Source organism: Vombatus ursinus, unplaced genomic scaffold (genome assembly GCF_900497805.2).
Source record: "Vombatus ursinus unplaced genomic scaffold, bare-nosed wombat genome assembly UNPS02009132.1, whole genome shotgun sequence".
Lineage (NCBI taxonomy): Eukaryota > Metazoa > Chordata > Mammalia > Diprotodontia > Vombatidae > Vombatus > Vombatus ursinus.
This window is the reverse complement of record NW_020948910.1, coordinates 8313152-8323454: the sequence shown is the minus strand read 5'-3', so window position 1 is coordinate 8323454 and position 10303 is coordinate 8313152. Positions and strand designations below refer to the sequence as shown.

Below are 10303 nucleotides of genomic sequence, written 5' to 3'. Positions count from 1 at the left end.
TATCGTCTCTACTCTGAAGATTCTTAGGTCTACTTATTCATCTATGATCTCTCTCCTAAATTCTGACTTACATCTACAACTGACCACTATACATCTCAAACTAGATGTCCAGTAGACATCTTAAACTCAACATGACTAAAACTGAAGTCCCCCTACCCTTATCTATATCAAGCCTCCCTTCTTTTAACTTTCCTATTACAGTGAAGGGACTGAGAGTCACCTAGGTTTTATAATTCTGTGTCATTCTTGACTCATAACTCTATCCCCTTCAACTCTCAAGCCCACCATATCCATTTGTTTCCAAGTTCTGCTCTGTAGCATCTCTTAGATGCACACCCTTTTCTCCTCTGACATTGCCACCACCCTGTTGTAGGAACTTATCACCTCACCCTGGATTTTTGCAATAACCTGCTGGTTGGGATTCCTCCCTCAAATCTCTCACCAATCCAGTCTATCTTCTACTCAGCTGTCAAATCAATCTTCCTAAAATCAGGTCTGATCATGTCACCTCTGTTCTTCAAAAAATTCTGGTGGATCACTATTATTGCCATGATCAAACACACAGTCCTCTGTTAAAGCCCTTCATAACCTGCCACTTTCTGTCTTACCAGCCTTCTTACATTTGACTTCCTGTTGCCATGTATTCAACAATAGAGTGAAATTGAAATCCTTGCTGTTCCTTGAATGAAGCACTATATCTCTCTACTCTGTGCATTTTATCTGACTCTCTTTCATCCCTAGAATTCTTTACTTCCTTATCTCTGCCTCTTGGCTTCCCTGGCTTCTTTCAATAATCAACTACCCTCTGCAAAAAGGCTTTTTTTATCCACCTTAATGCTCATATTTTCCCTTTGTTGATTATCTCCATATACATATATATGTACTATTTGTATGTATGTGTGTGTTTGCATAATATGTGTGTATATGTATGTTTCTTATTTGTATATAGCTGTTATTGTTACCATGTTATCTTCCTTAGAATTTGAGGTCCTCAAGAGCAAAGATAGCATTTTTACTTTCTTTGTAACCCTAATCAGCACTTAGCATGGTGCCTGACACATAGTAAAAACTTAATAAATGCTTGTTAACTGACTGGATGACTACCAGTCTTTTCATTACATCACAATGCCTCAGCTGTCCTTCTTCATTTGAATCTATCCAGTTTCTAGATCAACCTTTGTCACTTTGACTATAGACTCTTAAATCACCATTTTCAGCCTTCCATTATTTCAAAAACTTGAACAAAAATGAAGTGATTCTTCATACCTATTGAATAAAGTATAAATTACTGATCTTGGCATTCAACATCCTCTACAACATGACTCCAATCTTCCTTTCCATATTTATCTCATTCCCACCCTTTTCACATATCCTACTTCCCAATCAAAGTAGAAGGCACTTTATTTCCTAAATCTCAACCTGTCCTCTGCTACTTCGGTGTCTTTTGTATTTATATCTGCCAATCAATATTCTTCCTGTATTTTTAGGCCCTACACTAGTATCGTTTCCTCTATAAACATTCAATATCTTCATAGCTTTACCTGATCTCTCCATCTTTGAATCTCTCAGAAGATTATGTTTTAGCTCTTTTTTGCTTTTAATGTTACTAATATCCTCCCATTCCCACCACTGACCCTCTTGAATATAATCCTGAGGTCAAAGTCTCCTATTCTTCACCTTTCAACAACAACAAAAAAATGTGGCACGACATACACAGAAGGTATTTAATAAAATTTTGTTAAATTTTGAATTGTTTGTTGAACATTTAGAGATACTTTAGAGCTTGAGAAAAAATTGAAAGTTGTCTTTTTCTCAGGGTTGTAGTAGTATCAGAATCCTTGTGAATCAGAAAGAAGAAAAGATGTTTTTTAGATTACGTGTATAAGAACATAACACATTGAATTACTTTATAAACACAACAAAATGGTCAACTTAATCATATAATATTTATTCTGCATACAGTTAAAATTGCTGTGTCGTGTGTCCTCCCTTGTATTTCTAAAATTATATTAAAGGCCTGCATGAAAAAGAAAGCCATCCACATGGCCTAGGAATATAAGAAATTTGGATGAGCTGATAAATATTAAGCCTATAAAATGACAAACAGATATTAGCTTTCTTCTGTTTTGTGTGTGTTTTGGAGTGGAAGAAAAGAGATATTTGTTTTGAAGTGTTATTTGCTAATATTTTTATAGATAGGAATATTATACTGGCTATTATGTTCGTTCTCAGTAAAGCAAATTCTTTTGAGTGTCTTAATCTCTCCTTGGTAGTCAGTTAGATGCACATGTTTTAGCTCTTTAAGATCACAAGGAAATCATTCCAACTTATAACAACCACATGAAATTCCAGGACAATTGCCAGACACTGAATGCTATTTTGAAAAACATACCCAATTATTTTCCTTTTTTTCCCTTCATTGCTTCTTTTTGGAGGGCATTAGTTGACCTATGAACTTACTAGAGTGTGTAGTTGCTGTACTTGGAGTCAAAACAGAACTTGCCTTAAATTCTGCCTCTAAGTATTTACCTCACAGGGTTGTCATGAAGCTTAAATGAGATAATGCCATTAAATTTCTTTCTTTCCATAAACCTCAAATCACTATATAAATATCAGTCAGATTTAATAACACAAGTAGTCAACTTACTACTTAGGAGTCACAAAGATTCTTAAAGAGGGCAGAGACCAAGGTCTCCATCAGCAAGATATTGAGATTAATCCAGAAAGACAAAGTCTATGTAGGCAAAAGTGTTAACTAGCAGATAAAAAATATCTAATAATATGGATCAATACATACAGGAAATTTAGTCAATTAATGTTCTAACGCTTTACCTTTTCCAATAGTTTTTCACCAAATTATATGAATAGTTCATTCAAATATTTATTGCTTTATTTTGAGTATGTTTTACAGCCAAAGTATTATATATTTCAAGTATAAAATATTGATTTGATATGAGTGATAAAATATTGTTATCTCATGAAAATTAGTGACTATAGATCACTTAGATACTACTCTCTGCCCATTTCTTAATAAACAAACCAGTTAACTAGCATTTATTAAGTTCTTGTTATGTGTGGAACACTATGCTAAATATTAGGGATATAAATAGAAGGGGGAAAAAAAGACAGTTCCTGCCTTCAAGAAACTTACATTCAAATGGGGAAAAGAAAATACATAAAAGGAAACTGAAAAGAGAGGAAAGGAAGGTACCATTCATAGGAGTATGTTGGATAATGAAGTTCAGAGAATTAGGAGCAGGCCCAGAGAGGAATGAGAGAGTGAACAATGCTGGTCTTGGTACCCTTCCTCAAAACAGTAGTTACTGGAGAAAAGGAAGAATCAAAGGAAGGGATGGCAGCACCACAGTCTCTGTCTCAAGAGATTGAGAATTGTTCACCAAGACACTATAGATGTATTGGGAAAATCTTCCACATGAGAAAGATGAAGGGGAACAGAGCTTTTCTAGTTTAAGAAGGCTGCTGGAGGATGGTGGCAAAATTAACTTTCAGAAATATGTTTAATAGGAATGTATATGTATAGCCTATATCAGTTTGTGCACCATGTTGGGGAGGGGAGGAAGAAAGAGGGAGAAAAATTTAAAACTCAAAAGCTCATGGAAGTTATTGTTGATAAATCAAAATAAATTAATAAAAAAAAAAAGAAAGGAGCAGGAGGAACTGCTGAAATGAAAGTTTATATCAAGCCACTTCTCTGCAAGGGTGTGTTGATCAATGTTTAACCACTGGCCACCAAGTAAAATCATGGAACAGCTGAGCCAGCAGAAAGATAGGGTGGAACAGTCTCTTAGCCCAGGAAACTTGGAGGATCAGCAAGAAAGGTCCATTTCACTGAAGTAAAAGGAGAGTGTATTCCAGGACAGGAAGTGTCCCAGCAAGCCAGTGGCAAATCCCACTTCAGCAAACCAGTGGGAAATCCTGAGTCCCAATGTGGTAGAGCAGGCAAAAGTCAATAGCAGGACTCCCCACATTCATTAGCATAACCAGGGGACCTGGCAGACTCCAGCTCAGTGAACCACCAGTGCAGCCCTACGTGGGTAGGCATCACCCAGCAGCAGACCTACATGTGCTTCAGCACAGAGCAGAGTGGGCAAGCATCTTCCAGCAGTGGAGATCCCCCTGCATCAGTGATGACATCACCTGTGGAAAAAATGCAGAAAAACCCCACCTGGCCTCAGCACACATCAGACACCACCACTAAGACCCCAGCTCAGCACCAGGTAAGCTGCCAGACACCTAGCGCCACCAGCTGCCAGCACCTTAGGGCCCACCACACAAAGCCAATGACCAGACCCCAGGTCCCCAGCACAAGAAGCTGCTATGCTCCAGCAAGAGAGCTCAGCTTTAAAAGCCAGGAAATACGCAAACATCATGAGCAAGAAGCAGAAAAGAACACTGACCATAGAGAATTATTATGGTGACAAGAAAGATGAAAACACAAACTCAAGAGGACACCATTGTCAATATACCTACATCTGAAACCTCAAAGGGAAATAGGAATTCGTCCCAAGCCCAAAAAGCCTTCTTGGCAGAGCTCAAGAAGGATTTTAAAAGTCAAATAAGAAAAGTAGAAGAAAAATTGGAAAATAAATTAGAAGTATTCAAGTGAGAGTCAACAGCTTGGAAAAAGAACAAAAATTTACTGAAGAAAACAACTCCTAAAAACATACAATTGACCAAATGGAAAAGGAGGTACAAAAGCTAACTGAAGAAAACATTAAAAATTACAATTTCGGCAAGTGGAAGCTAATGACTTTATGAGACAGCAAGAATCAGTCAAACAAAATCAAAAGAATGAAAAAAATAGAAGAAAATATGAAATACCTCATTGGAAAAACAACTGAATGGGAAAATAGATCCAGGGGAGATAATTAAAGAATTATTGAAAGAGTTGGAGCAACGAGCGGCAGCGGCGGCGACAGCAGCAGCAGGAGCGGCAGCAAGAGCCACAGCAGCTGGAGGACGCACGACGGAAGAGACGTCGGCGGCGGCGGGGAGCGGGGCCCGGAGCCGACCCTGACTTCCTCGTCTGTCCCGGCCCGGGAGGTAGAGCGACCGAGCCCAGGCTCCCCCCCCCCACCCCAGCCATGAACCTGGCCAGTCAGAGTGGGGAGGCCCGCTCCACCCAGCTGCTCTTCGCCAACTTCAACCAGGACAACATGTCCTTAGCTGTTGGTAGTAAATCTGGTTACAGATTCTTCTCTCTCTTTCCTCTGTGGATAAGCTGGAACAGGTTTATGAATGTACTGATACCGAAGATGTGTGTATTGTGGAAAGACTATTTTCAAGTAGCCTGGTGGCTATTGTTAGCCTCAAAGCTCCATGGAAGCTAAAAGTTTGCCACTTTAAGAAAGGGACTGAAATATGCAATTATAGCTATTCCAATACCATGTTGGCAGTCAAATTGAATAGGCAGAGGTTGATAGTATGCCTCAAAGAATGTCTATATATACACAATATTCGTGATATGAAGGTACTGCATGAAATCAAGGAAACTCCCCTTAACTCTGCAGGTTTGTGTGCCCTGTCAATAAACAATGACAATTGTTATCTGGCTTATCCTGGGAGTGCAACTATTGGGGGAAGTACAAGTCTTTGACACTATTAATTTGATGGCTGCTAATATGATACCAGCCTATGATAGACCCCTACCAGCCTCGACTTTTGATGCAAGTGGTACTAAACTTGCCACTGCTTCTGAGAAGGGAACTGTGGTTAGGGTATTCTCCCTCCCAGAAGGACAGAAAATCTTTGAGTTCCGGAGAGGAGTAAAGAGCTGTGTAAGCATTTGTTCTTTGGCCTTCAGCATGGATGAAATGTTCCTCTCTGCATCCAGTAACACTGAAACAGTGCACATCTTCAAACCTGAGACTGTGAAAGAGAAACCTCAGGAGGAACCCACTACCTGGACTGGTTACTTTGGGAAAGTGCTTACGGCATCTACCAGCTATTTGCCCTCTCAAGTAACAGAAATGTTTAACCAGGGTAGAGCATTTGCTACTGTCCAACTACCATTCTGTGGTCACAAAAATATCTGTTCACTTGCCACAATTCAGAAGATTCCCTGATTATAAGTGGATACTTATATATGTATAACCTGGATCCTCAGGAAGGAGGGGAGTGCACAATGTCTTTTCAAAGCATAGGAGGGAAGAATTACCAAACTCTAGAGAGTCATCGGAGTGAGCCCCACCAGATTCACTTCTGAGTGTTACATAACTAATGAATGAGTTGCTCCCTTGCTTGCAGGACACAGTGACTGAGGCTAGCTGTTGCTGGGCTGGGCCAAGCAGGTAGCGTCCTCAAGTCTGGCTCCATACCAGACTTGGTTATTGTGGCTATCAGCAGGCTCTGTGGACCCTTGGTAGTTCTATGACGTTTTGAAGCCCATGAGATCATAAATTGATCTATCTCATCTCAGATTCACTCAGGATCAGGAAAGACTACACAGAGCCAATAGAAGGAGCACTATGTGTTCATGTTCAACAAGATCAGTCACTGGACAGCTGTACAAAGGCTAACAGGGCTTCATCATATACTTGAATTCACCAGGTCTCTACATTGATTACCAGCAGGCAGACTCATATTGCACATGCAACATGGACTGAACACTTATTGGCCAGTTTCCCCATTCCACTGTTACTCCACCCTGCCATCCTCATCTGGCTGGGATGCATTTTGAATATATTATCTTTATCTAAAACAGTTCTATAGGATACTGGAGTGGTTGTCCTTTCATTTGTTTCCTTATTGCTAGACAGGAAAGAGTTAGCATGATTTTTGAGAGTCACAGATTTAATTTTTATCCTGATGATTGTACATGATACTGAGAATATGTTATCTGCTTTTCTTTTTTTCAAGTATATAATAAATTCATGTGTTTCCTCCTGGAAAAAAAAAGAATTATTGGTCTACCTGAGAGGCATGATCAAAAAAAGAACCTAGACAGCATCTTTCAAGACATTATTGAGGAAAATTGCCCTCAAGTCCTAGAATCAGAGGGTAAAATAGTCATTGAAATAATTCACCTGTCACCTCCTGAAAGAGATCCCAAAATGAAAATTGTAGGAATATTGTAGCCAAATTCCAGAATTATCAGGTGAAGGAGAAAATCCTGCAAGCAGCCAGAAAGAAACACTTTAAATATCATGGAACCACAGTCAGGATTACATAGGATGTAGCAGCTGCTACATTAAAGGATCACAGGGCCTGGGATATAATATTTCAGAAGGCAAAAGAGCTTAGATCACAACCAACGATCAACTACCCAGCAAAACTGAGCATAATCTTTCAAGGAAGGAGATGGACCTGCATGAAACAGGAGACTTCCAAACCTTCCTGATGAAAAGAACAAAGCTCAACAGAAAATTCAGTTTTCAAATACAAGAATCAAAAGAGGCATAAAAAGGTAAACAAGAAAGAAAAAAATAACATTTTCAAATAAGGGTAAACTGTTTACATTCCTACATGGGAAGATGATAGTTGTGACTCTTGACAACTGTATTTTTATTGCAACATTTAGAAGGTATATACATAGACATAGTGTGTTATATACATTGACTTTGATATGATGATAAAAATTAAAGGGTTAAAAAAGACTGTACTGGGAGAAGAAGAAAGGAAGATATAGAAAAGGGTAAATCACATCACATGAAGATGTGAAAAGACCTATTAAGGTAGAGGGGAAAAAAGGGAGGGAGGTGAACATTATTTGAAGCTTACTCTCATCAGATTTGGCTCAAAGAGGGAAAAACACACACATTTGCTTGGGTAAAGAAACTTATCTTACTATATAGGAAGCAGGAGGGGAAAGGGGAAAGAAAAGGGATGGGAACTGATAGAAGGTGGGCAGATTGAGGGAGGTGGTGGTCAGAAGCAAAATCATTGTGAGGAGGGAAAGGGAGAAAGGAGAGAAAAAAACCATAAACAGATAGGAAAATACGATAGAGAGGAAGAAACAGCAAACATAACTGTAAATGTGAATGAGGTGAACTCTCCCATAAAATGGAAGCAGATAGAAAAATGGATAAAAAAAACATAATCCTACAATACGTTCTTTACAAGAAACATATTTGAAGCAGAGAGAGATATACACAGAGTAAAGGTAAAAGGCTAGAGTAGAATATATTATGCTTCAACTGAAGTTAAAAAAAAAAGCAGGGGTAGCAATTCTGATCTCAAATAAAGCAAAAGTAAAAAATAGATCTAATTAAAAGAGATAAAGAAGGAAACTGCAACCTGCTAAAAAGCATGATAGACAATGAACTAAAATCATTAATACACATATAAGCACAAAGTAGTATAAAATCCAAATTTTTAGAGAACTTAAGGAAGATACAGGAAGAAATAGATAACAAAACTATACTAATGGGAGACCTCAATCTCTCACTCTCAAAACTAGATAAATCTAACCACAAAATAAACAAGAACAAAGTTAAGGAGGTGAATAGAATTTTAGAAATGTTAGATATGGTAAAGTTCCGGAGAAAACTGAATGGGGATAGAAAGGAATATACCTTTTTTTTTTTCTCAGAGGTACATGGCGCCTACACAAAAATTGACCATGTACTATGACATAAAATCTTGTGATCCAATGCAAAATGACAGAAATATTAAATGCATCCTTTTCAGACCACAATAAAATAAAAAAAATCATGTAATAAAGGGCCATGGAAAGATATACTAAATATTTATTGGAAACTAAATAATGAGTGGGTCAAATACTGAACTATAAAAAGAATCAATAATGTCATCAAAGGGAGGGACAATAATGAAACAACATAACAAAACTTATGGGATGCAGTAAAAGCAGTTTTCAGGGCAAATGTTATATTTCTCAGTGCTAAAATAGGAGATCAATGAATTGGGAATGTAACTAAAAAAGCTAAAAAAAACCAAATTAATAACCCAAATTAAATACCAAATTAGAATTTCAGAAAATCAAAGGGCAGATTAATAAAGCTGAAATTAAGAAAAGTATTGAACTAATAAATAAAATTAAGAACTGGCTTTATGAAAATAAAACAATAAAATAGATAAACCTTTGGTTAATTTGATTTAAAAAAATAAAGAAGAAAACCAAATTACCATAGTTAAAAATAAAAAAGTGAATTCACAACAAATGAAAATGAAATTAAAACAGTAATTAGGAGTTATTTTGCCCAACTGTATGCCAATAAATCTGACAATCTTAGTGAAACAGATAAATACAAGAATATAAATTGGCCAAATTAATAGAAAAGGAAAGAAAACACTTACATAACCTCATTTCAGAAAGAAAAAAAAAAGAAATTGGACAAGTCATCAATGAATTCCCTAAGAAAAAATCTCCAAGGCCAGGTGAATTCACAAGTGAGTTCTACCAAACAATTAAAGAACAATTAATTCCAATACTATATAAACTATTTGGAAAAATAGGCAAAGAAAGAGGCCTGCCAAATTCTTTTTATAATTCAAATATTGTGCTAATACCTAAACCAGGAAGACTCAAAGCAGAGGACGAAAATTATAGACTAGTTTTTCTAATGAACAAAAATGTAAAAGATTTAAATAAAATGTTAGCAAAAAGATACAGTAAATAATCTCAAGGATAAAACACTGTGACCAAGCAGGATTTATACCAGGAATGTGGAGCTGGTCCAATATTAGGAAAACTATCAGTATAATTGACCATATCAATAACAAAATTAACAAAAATCATATGACTATCTCAAAATATTCAGAAAAATTTGACACAATACAGCACCCATTCCTATTTAAAACACTAGAGCATAGGAAACAATAGAGTTTTTCTTGAAATGATAAGTAACATCTATCTAAAAGCATCACCAAGCATTATATGTAGTGGGATAAGTTGCAGCATTTCCAATAATATTGGGTGTGAAACAAAGATTCCCATTATCACCACTGTTATTTAATATTGTACTAGAAATGTTAGCTTTAGCAATAAGATAAGAAAAAGAAATTGAAGGAATTAGAAAAAGCAATGAAGAAGCAAATCTATCACTCTTTGCAGATGACATCATGGCATACTTAGAGAATCCTAAACTAAAATCCTAAAAAAAATCCTAAAATCCTAAAGAGCATCCTAAAGTAAAACTACTTGAAAAAGAATTGAAAACTTTGGCAAAGTTGCAGAATATAAAATAAACCCACATAAATCACTGGCATTTCTATATAATACTAACTAAGCCCAACAACAAGAGATCAAAAGAAAAATTCCACTTAAAGTTACTATAGACAGCAAAAATATCTGTGTGTTAACTTGCCAAGACATACCCAGGAA

The 10303-nt window shown here is 36.8% G+C and overlaps 1 pseudogene; it reads left to right on the top strand.

Annotated features, from left to right (window-relative positions):
* Positions 1 to 5105: 5105 nt before the first annotated feature.
* On the top strand, positions 5106 to 6226 carry LOC114034842 (annotated as a pseudogene).
* Positions 6227 to 10303: the final 4077 nt, after the last annotated feature.